At 37.8% G+C, this 10665-nt stretch overlaps 1 protein-coding gene across 1 annotated transcript in view; it reads right to left on the reverse strand.

The window, feature by feature from the left end:
- LOC124161272 (protein qui-1) overlaps positions 1 to 10665 on the reverse strand; it is a 736232-nt gene extending 725567 nt beyond the window's left edge. The window contains exon 1 of the mRNA XM_046537561.1: positions 10189 to 10665. The gene's annotated coding sequence lies outside the window, so the exon portion shown is untranslated. The remainder of the gene's footprint in view (positions 1 to 10188) is intronic.

A 10665-nucleotide genomic window follows, 5' to 3' on the forward strand; every position in this document is an offset into this window, starting at 1 on the left:
TTAAAATTAAAATATAAGAAAATTCACGAACGCAAAAATTGGTACACAATAGCGGTCAACATAGCCAGCAGCAACAAACACCATCACCCAAGTTCTCTTCAATGCTAGTAGAAGAATATAAAGCCGGAATCATTCATATTCCTGCAAATCATGATTTCCATTCGCCTTAACATAATGCAAGTCGTTTGCAGTGACCTACGTTAACATTGGAAAGGTGTGCAACACGACCATTTCGCACCATTACCTTTCAGTTGATGTGAATTGTAAAATAAGTGCTCTTAATATACTTTTATGGATAATTTCAATACCGAATGTAAAATTACAACAAAAATTTAGTATAAAATTTATTACCACATTCGATTTGATTACCAGAATAATTTACCAGAGATTCGACTGTTATAGGAAAATTTTCGTTGTCGCATGGAGAACTTCCAGGGAAAGGTTCAGAGAGAAAATTTCGGTATAACGGACGAAAAAGTATGTAAGATTTTCTCATAAAGTCATTACCAACAAATATCCCTCTGTAAACTCATTAATGCTAAACTCGATGTGAATTTCGATTTCCACAAACATCATCGGATGGTGAAAGACGACATCACGTGATTATTACCTCAAAAATGGGGCTTATATAGCCGGAAAGGGGCCAGCTGCCGGTGCGTATATACACCACCTCTTCAGCGGCGAGGACTGTGCGCTAAATGCGCACGCAGGGAAATAATGAGGTCCCTATACACAACCTTTCCAGTGTGAGTGAAGGAGGAGGAGAAAGACAGGCTTCTTGTGAGCGCGTGCCAAGCACACTTAAACTATAAAGACTAAACCTAGCCGACATCGGAAGTCGGGAATGGCCCTGATTAGCCCAAAACGTTTGAAAGTATACAATTCACAATTTTTATTGAATTTTCGCAATTTTATAATTTTTTTGTTTTATTGTCAAGCCTTTTCTTAGTTTTATAATTTTTATTCATGATTTTTCATCATTTTTTCTTTTATTTCGCACTAACAACCATGCCCTGGAAAAAGTAAATTTACCCAGGCGGGACTAGAACCCACGACCTCTTGTTTGGTAGGCGAGGACTTTAACCCGCCGCCACGGAGGCCGGCAATGTCATATATATTCTGTCTATTTATATTCATAATGACATAAAAAAATTCTGCTTTCGTTTTCTAATCTTCCAGATGGGTGATCGGGCCTCATCTTTCAAATAAAACAGAAGCCTGACTTTCACGAAGTAAGCAGTTCCGCAGCTCCACCACCACGGCGTCGCGGGTGTTTAATGAAAACGCGAAACGAGGTCGAAACCTTAAAGAGCCGGAAACCCAGGTCAGATATCGTGGAAGGAAAAGAACGAAGAGGAGAAGAAAGTCAGGAACCCTTATGGGAGAAAGATAAAAAGGTTGAGAGAGGCAAGAGGAAGTGCGATGGAAGAGATCCCCGAAAAATCCCATTAAAAAGAGGAGTGCGAAAAAAAGATACGGATGAATGAGTTGATAGGAGGAGAGGAAGCGAGGGATGATAAGAGAAAAGAAATAGAGAAAGAACAGGCACGCACTCGAACCTTCACTTGTTATCAACAGCAGGCTTAAAGGGCGAGTCAGTGCGGGGCCACGCAAGAGATGGGAAAGTGGAAGATCTCCGTGTCAACAATCAACGCGTTGCCGAGGGGAAAGGCGGAAGGGGAGGGCAAGGGGGGGGGAAGTTCTTCACCCACTCTCCCTCCCACAAAGGAATCCTACCACCGATTCGCCCAGACACTGAGGCCTTTGTCCCAGGGAGTCTCCCAGTTGCGATAAGGGGGGGTCCTACTTCAAAGCCGACACCTAAAGGCCTTCGTCTCCAACAGGATACCTGCCCGACATCGGTCGACTCCTCCATCGCTAAGGAAGGGTTTCCTGACTAGAAGTGCACGTGCGTACCACTTGTGCGGTAAGGGTAGTGTAAACAATTTCTGATAATAACCTCAAGAAACAATGAGAGTCGCGTGATAATTGATAGCCATTCTTTTTGACAGCGCAAGACAAACGAAAGGGGGAGCATTAAAATTAGTGTTGCATCGTCATCCAGTTCTGAGCTATCCTGAAAACTTCAGAGTACTAGTTAATCAGGTAGAGGTAGAAATTTGAGTTGTAATATTTATCCCAGAAGGACAAACAAGAATGCGAGTATAATAAAACGTGGTAAAATAATGGCGTTCGGTTGAACGAGCCTTCGCTCCCGATGTTTCGCCGAAAGCACTTATTAATTGCTTTAACGATTTGTGTGTAAATTGTATTTTTGAAGTTACAGAACGTGTCGTCAAACCCGGTTTTCTTCGTGAGTACCTTTCCCGAACAAGTGTGTTTGCAATTTGTGTCAACTAAATTTGTGAATTAACAGTAGATACCTGTCATCGCACCCAATTTTCTTCATGAGAACTTATTCTGGGCCTTTGTCTTTAATATTTGTGTTCACTTGATATGATGAATTAAAAGGAAACGTTAAAGTAGGCTGGTGGCGTATTGAAGCCACAGCACAAAAAATAAACAGGAAAATACCATTATTTCATTAACTTTCCCGATAAAATTAAAAGACGTTTTGCCAACATTCGATTCAATAAAAAATCGCTATTCCTTATGCTTATCACTTTTAATACATTATCTATGCCAAAGTGCGACCTCCGGGGCCAAGCGGCGAAAGAAAATTCCATGGGCTTGAATAGACATTCCATTTTAAAAATCATACTGCTGGGGAAGAAATTCCCGTCCGGTAGTACGCGAACTACTTGCACGGTAAGGAAAGGCTGGTGGCATATTAAAGTAACAGCACAAAGAACAGTATTAGCCGTTACATGATTGAATCCGTATATCCAGATCCGATGGAACAAATAAGCGCTCTAGCTCTACGAATGGAAATTATTTCATCAATTTTTCATAGCAGCATCAACAGGCGACGAACTTACTTACAATTCAAGTGCATCCTTCCTTTAAAAATGACTTTGAAATTATGCATTAATAAGTTTCGTTCACAACAGCTTTTACTTTTACTGAGGTAACTTAGCGCTACTATGGAGTTAAAACTTGAGATGAACGTCCGCTAATTGACTCGAGTCGAGATAGTCACTATTTGAGAAAATGACAAATCTATCTTAAATTTTGAAAGATATTAACTGCCTATAGACAACCATATAAAGAAAAAAAGCTCCGTTTAAATAGATTCTAAGGCTGATACACGATATGAGCTTTACTTTTTGATATATATCAGTCATCATCCTGAGTGGTAAGTCAAATTACGTTAAGGTATATGCTGTCAACGCAACTGTAGCCTTCCATCCAAGTACTTTAAATTACAGCCAAATATTTGATGCCAAGATATTAAAGAGAACATTTGCGACCCTAGTCAATGTTATGTCACAGGGGTGGCATGTTTTATCTAGAGAGTGGCAAGCTGAAGTCTAAAGTTCCCTCAGCTATCGCCCCCATAAATAGAGTCATTACTGGCGCGTTACACCGCGCGAATTTGCGAAGTCAAAAGCGGCACTTAAAGCTTTCCCGCTATGGTATATAATGGTATGAGCGTTTTGTCTATGCTCGATCACAATCTGCCTGGCTCCAGCACAGCTCGCTATGAGTTCGTTATTGGCGATTTTGATTTTCAATTACGCTATACACAAAGAAAGCAATCACCCATGACCTTATCTAGCCCCTCCATCCTGAACTTCCAACTAGAATGGAAAAGTTGACGAATTCAATGGATAATCATTAATTACAGCCCACGACATTAATTAAGTATATAAAGGGGAAAGGTGTTTCGTAACTATTTCCAACGTACATTCTACGAATGGCAAAAAATTATAATGATGAAGGTGTTCCATCGGAGAAGAATAAATAAAAGTATAAGCATCTACCTACACGACCCTGCATGTAAAAAAGAAACCTTGTAAGAAGCAAAGTTTATGATAAAAGCTGTGAGATTGGCAAATGGTCTACTTTGTCATATGATTAAATGCATGCATATAAAACCCAAAGCAAAATTAAAAATGTAAGAAGCCACTCGAGGGGAAAATCTACGTTCTAGCATATAAAAATTGAGTTTTAACGTTTGCCGTCACTAAGACGACCATTATAGTTCAAATTTTTACCGGGAAAGTGCATTCGTGAACGATAGGAAAAACATAGACTTTAATTGAAAGGATACTAATTTTGAAAATCCAGTTCCATCAGCTCCGACAGCAAATTTCAAATAGTAAATATAATGTATTTGAGTAACTGGCTGATAGTATATTTATTTAGATACTACGTGTTTCATAAACTCCATTTTTTCCCAAACAATTCTGTTGCTTTGAAATTTTTACGAATCCGTAAATCCAACTGAAATTCTAGCTGCACGAAAAATAAGCTGAAGAATTGGCGTATTAGACTATTATCCCTCTTTTGATGTTGCCTTGCAAGCTGGCAGACCGCCATTGCATTCCAAACGCTCTCCTTGGTTAAGAATGGTTTCAAAGAAGCGTTCTCCGCAGGAATCCGATGTACACGGAATGCATACTATACGAATACAAACATCCTCAGTGGAAGGATTTTAAAGATAATTCAACCGCCTCAAAGAAAGGAATGTGCGCGTCATACTTTCAGAGGCGAAAAGTATCGATCCAAAAAAAAGGGCAGAAAATTCAATGCCGCCACCAAAATCGAGCAACTTCGATTTCTGTAAATGTTTTACTCATGATGATATAAAATAGGTTAGCAACCAATGCCTGTTCAGATAGAGTCCTATATCGATGGCAAAGTTCTAACAACACGTTTCTCAAAACTAGCAACTTTTCAGCAGAACAAAAGAAACGATTTATATTTGTAATTGTACATTGAAGTCAAAAACAAAAGTTTCAATAAACTGAAAAAGAAGCATACATTTACAGACAAAGAGTTGTTTTGTTGCTTGAATTTTATTTTTTAATTTAATTACACTTTGTTTAAGATACCAGTCTCAAACCGGCCAAATTTTGAGATCGTGTTGTTAGAACTTAGCCATCGATATGAATTAAATATGTACACAATTTATATTCAAAAACCCATGCAACTAACTTTGTCTAAAGAAATTTGTGGAAGTGGAAAACTTAATTTACACTCGGTGATCAACTTCCTAGGACAAAAGATTCGAACCAATAATATAAGCTACTAGTAGCTGGAGATGCGATCGGCGAAACAAATGCTCTTTATGTGGGAAGGTGAAATCAATCTCATAAAAGATATTTAATTATTTTCGTAAAAAAACGACCATTACCGTTCCCGGTAACTACACTTGTGCACGATAGAAAATAGATTGCAAAAACTTTAAGATGCCTCATCACCACATATAGGTTTATCTTTTAGTATTTTCAAGGAAGGATCATGTAATACCCGGGCATACATAGAACTAATAATTCATCATTTACCGTAACTGCACTGTACACAATACGAAATAAATTGTAAAAAATTGTGATGCAGTAGCACTACATAACGATTTTCTTTTAGTGTGTACCAGTCAGGATCATGTGATATCCGAACATACATAGAACAAATTATTCAACAGTATACGCCTTTGAAATTTTGGCTCCGACACAAAACTTCAATCTGCTGGAAACCTGAGACGGCTACGCTACAGGTATTATCAACATCATTATATAAGAGCTTACACCGCAGCTAAAATGAACCATCATCGATAAAAATGATATGCAGAAAAATCAGAACGCCAGCTGCATCCAAGCATTGTGCTACGGAATAAAATCTAAGAAAGTTCTTCCACGTGGACGAAAGCTACTATTTTATTTTGAAATGAAGACAAAAAGGTGGTACGATATTTTTTCATTTTTATACTCAAGAAAAACGTCATGAAAAGCTGTCTAGAACTCCGCGAGGATGGCGCATTAAAAATAATACCACAGCCCTCGCAGCTGATATATATTGATAATATCGTAAATTTAGTCATGATCTAGATCAAGAGTAGATGAAAGAGCATTTTAAAAATCAATAATAAAACTTGTTTACTAGTAACGTCATGGAAAAGAACGACAGTTACGAATGAGCTAGCAGTCTGAAAAAATCGCCCGTCTTAGAAACGTACTGAAAGTTCGACAAGAATAGGCAACAGGGTTTAAAGGAAGAGGAAAGACTAAAGGTAGAAAGAGGATCAGGAGAGAATACAAGGGTGCACGAGGACGCGTGAGGAAGTTCGAGACATAAAGTGGGTAAATATAGGAAATTAGGAGGAAGTCGGTGTGGAAGGTTGGAAGTTGTTGATGAGGGGCCTGGGATTGCTGAAGGTAGGTCGGCGTGACAGAAGGGGAGTGTTTGCAAAGTTGGGAGGAAGAATAAAGGATAGAAGACTTTGTGGCCTGATTGAGAAGGAGAAAGGATGCACGCCCGGATGAAGATGAAGAATCAAACTGGGCGAAAAGAAGAGGTGAGAAGATTTTCGTGAAGAGAGTGAATTTCGTATCGAGTACAGGTGTAGTAATCGGAAACGTTGAATAATTTGTTCCATGTATGTCCGCATATTACTTGATCTAGCCTTGTAAATACTAAAATATAATCCTATATAAAGTGCTACTGCATTATAATTTTTTTGCATTCTATTTCGTATCGTGTTTAAGTGTACTTATTTCAAACGGCATTGGTCGTTAAAAACGACCAATGCCGTTTCCGTTAAATAATTTAATTTTACCTAAGTACATCTTTAATGAGGTTGGTTTCACCTTCTTTGATATGGAACATTTGTTTCGCCGATTGTTTCCAGCATCAACAACATCTCTAGCAACTAGTTTCTTATATTATTGACTCGTATCTTTTGCCTAAGGAAGTCGATCACCGAGTGTGAATTACGTTTCCTACTTGCTGGGAATTTCACTGAGAAGGAAAACTGTATGATTTATTAACTAATTTATTGGTAATTGATCCGAAAACAGTCGGGAAGACATTTTATATTGTATTTGAAAACAAAGGATTAAATTATAATTAAATACAAGAAATAACAACGACAGCAAAAAAACACGCATTAAATATACTCAGATATCACGTATTATTTCACTTATATAACCGCCTCATTCGCTCTTTTTGCAATTCAGGGAGGCAGAAGAAAAGGAAGATGGATATAAACAGTAAGCCTTATGATAGCGGTTGTACATTATGAACTTGATGATGTTATATCAACTATTTCATCATTTACAACGTAAAAAGCATCAAATAATTTTACGCAGGTAGCGAAAAATACAAACCTTGTTCGAAATGGGACACGGGCATCAAAAAATGTAAACAGATAAATAGCCTTGTTTGAAACGACTTCACGTGACTTAACTTGGAATAGCTAAGAAGTTGAAAACTCGAAGAGAGCGTATGTTGGTTCACAAAAACGTAAGATGACGTAACTCGACTTAGGAAAGTCATTAGTTGAGAAAGGTCCAATTGCTCTTCAAATTAACAAACAACTAGGAAGTTTCACCTATCGAGAGCAACGAAAGCTATGAAAAATCTTATAAAAATATATGAAGCCAAGCCATTATAGCGCGGTTGGTGCTGAGATCTAAGGAATATTTCATTTATTGGTCAGGCTTATAATGAGTGAAAGCATGCCAAGAAAAGTGGTTGTAATTGGTTACAGACCTTGACAATGGGCATAGGAAGTATTGGTGCAAAATATTCAAGGAGATCTTCACTTCATTTTCTAACTAAATAAGGGAAAGACACCTTTTTCAGATACCTTAAAATTGAAAGAAAAATTAAAGAGATCATATTCACTTACTTCTTTAATTTTACTTCACTTTATTGTTGTCAATTATTCTCTAGTTCCTGACATAGTTTTCTGCCAAGTAATATCATTAGCATGGCCTCCAGAGTGACATCTTGTTGTTTCTACCAGAATAGGAACTAGTTATGTGCCATACTCAAGGTACAATTTTCATAATATTATTTTTCCAAAAAGCTAACTTTACTCAATGAAAAAATTAAATATATTACTACTGGAAAAAATTAGTTTATGAATAACCTCACTAATTTTCAAGAAGTAATTCTCCAAATTGACATCTACGATATAAATAAATAAATGAACTGCGTCTGATTGAATACATTGTACGATCAGCACACACAGCACAATGAGCTGAAAAACTCTATGTACAAGAACCTCTAATGAACAACATTAGTGCAAACTAAATGGGAGTCCATCCGCGCGTTGAAGTCGCATTTTTCTCAACTAATCGCTTAATGGCTTGTACTGGCATCCGTAAATGAGGCGGAAATCGCAGATATACGAGTGAGACGCCAAGACAAACGGAGAACTTTTGAGCTTGACAAGTGTGAGTTGCGCGCTAAACGTTAATTAGTGAGTGAAGGCAAGGGATTGATAAAGATAAATATTACCGATTAATTTAATTTCGCAAACATTATCTCATTTCTACTCGAAAAATTTAAAGGCACTACTAGACACATGTACGTATGTATGCTGATTAGAAGTTCTTGATAACAATGCCGTGTGCACTGATAAAGTGTCCTTTTCTTTGCCTACGGGCTCTTACTTTCTATGTGACGAAACTCCTCACAGAAGTTCAAAAACAAATTTACCAGAGCGGAACGACCAGGCCAACGAGATAACAACAACCTAAATGGGCGAGAAGGGGCACTTAGATAGGCAGGTAGCCAGCAGAGACAAGAAACCTATCTAAAAGAACCGAAAAAGCAATATTGTAATCCGGGATCAAAAACCTCCTTTTGAGAATATGCACCGGAGTAAACAAAAATGTAAATCAATGAACTCCATTTTTGTATTAGTCTGTCATAGTAATCATAATAAAACCTTTTTTCTTAGTGATGTGAGCAAACGTGGGAAAAACCTAAGGATACTGACTTTCGTCCTTATTGGTAAAAAAAACCCACTGCTTTTATGGAGCAAACGTGTTAGTTCATTCTATTAATATGATAAAATGAATTTAAAAAATCATGCTACAACTACATTCCTGCTGTGACTCATACGAATAAATAGCGCACAATAATGCCTCAATTACAAAAACAAATAAAAGTATACCATTCGAAGTCGCTCAACCGGTGCTTCAACCCGTAGGTTGGTGCAGATAGGTGAGGGTAGATCATAATCTGAACTAAGCCACAGGTGCGTGAAAAACACAAGGTATATTAGGCCGTTCCTTTCCCAGGGCAACATTCTGCTTCGATGATTTTTGGCATGAAATTTTCATACAACTATTAAAAATATTATATGTACTTCAAGGAGTAACAATATTAAATAAATTAATATCTTTTCAAAAATTCCTATCAGCGCGGGACGACTAATTGTATCAAAATCAAACGTTCAACAGGAGTCTAAGGATACACAATCAATCAACAAGCAACACTATAGTCTCAGGACTAAATTGACTGCAAATTTTAAGCGTAGTACACAGAAAAAGGACAGACCCACAATAACGAAATTCTTAGAAACATTACTCTGGAATTTACAAAAAAAATCGCTTCATAATAAGACTGATAAAATAAAAACAAAAGCAGCGAAGAAGTGCTGATCATTCTTTGAAATTTCCCTGGTTGCATAAACTGGCATTAATCCTACCGAATAATGACCAATCATACAGCGTTTCACATTTTTGCACTATTTTCGGAAATGCGTCACTACCTACCTATGAAATGTGCATAAACGCATGAATCAAAACATCAATCCCTAATCATTGCTATAGGTTAGAAACCATCGACACCAATGAATTCTATTCAAAATGCAGCTCCTTATTGTTCGATAAAAACAGCTCATGCTATTTAATTGCTCTAAAATGCAACAATAGTGATTCAAGGTGCATACAAGCATAGAGTAAGTATATTATATACTTACTCTATGATACAAGCTATAAAAGAAACTCAAATGCACCATAAACGCATGCATAAAAGAATCCCTGATCATTGCTTGCCTGCAAAATCTACAGATATAAATTAATTCCATTTAAATTGCAGCTGATGCTTACTGTTCGATAAAAAAAGGAGCTCACGCAATTTATTTGCTATTCAATGCGATAACAGCGATTTCAAGGATACAACCCATAAAGAACAGGTGCCACGGGCATCGAAAGCCGTGATTAAACGATCAACGACGGTGTCAAAGAGAGCGTTTATTTATGATTCCAATCCCACGCTAGGAATTAAGATTATTAAAAAAGGCCTTTAAAAAATATGCACTCAACTCACCGAAGGAAGAATTAATCCACCGGTTCCGCCGTCGTCCGAGCAACCGAAATTCAGACCGCGACCAAAAACACTCACTTTCCGACGTCAAATGAAGACGATCAAAAGGGGCTTGTAAAAGGAATTTTCAAAAGGAGGATGATGACAGAATTCCTCTTCTTTTCTTCAATCTCGAAGTCAAACAACCTTCTTATTATTCTCGGGATTAAGTAGAATGACAACAAAGGAGAAGGCCGGTCGTGGCAAAAAAGAAACAAAAGGCTAACGCGAGAGAAGTACTTGTTGAAGGGTTCAAATCGACAACACTAGGATCACCCAATGGTATGTAGATGATGAGTTCACTTCTTTCCTTTTTTCGTCAGAGTGAATACGATGGGAGGAAGGTCTCGTAAACCGCAGCAGCGCAGCAGAAACACACACGGAGCCGACGGACAAGCACAGCTCCCCGTAGCGTATCTCGCGCGGCACTGAGGCGGGAGA

The sequence above is a fragment of the Ischnura elegans genome, chromosome 6 (genome assembly GCF_921293095.1).
Source record: "Ischnura elegans chromosome 6, ioIscEleg1.1, whole genome shotgun sequence".
Taxonomy (NCBI): Eukaryota; Metazoa; Arthropoda; class Insecta; order Odonata; family Coenagrionidae; genus Ischnura; species Ischnura elegans.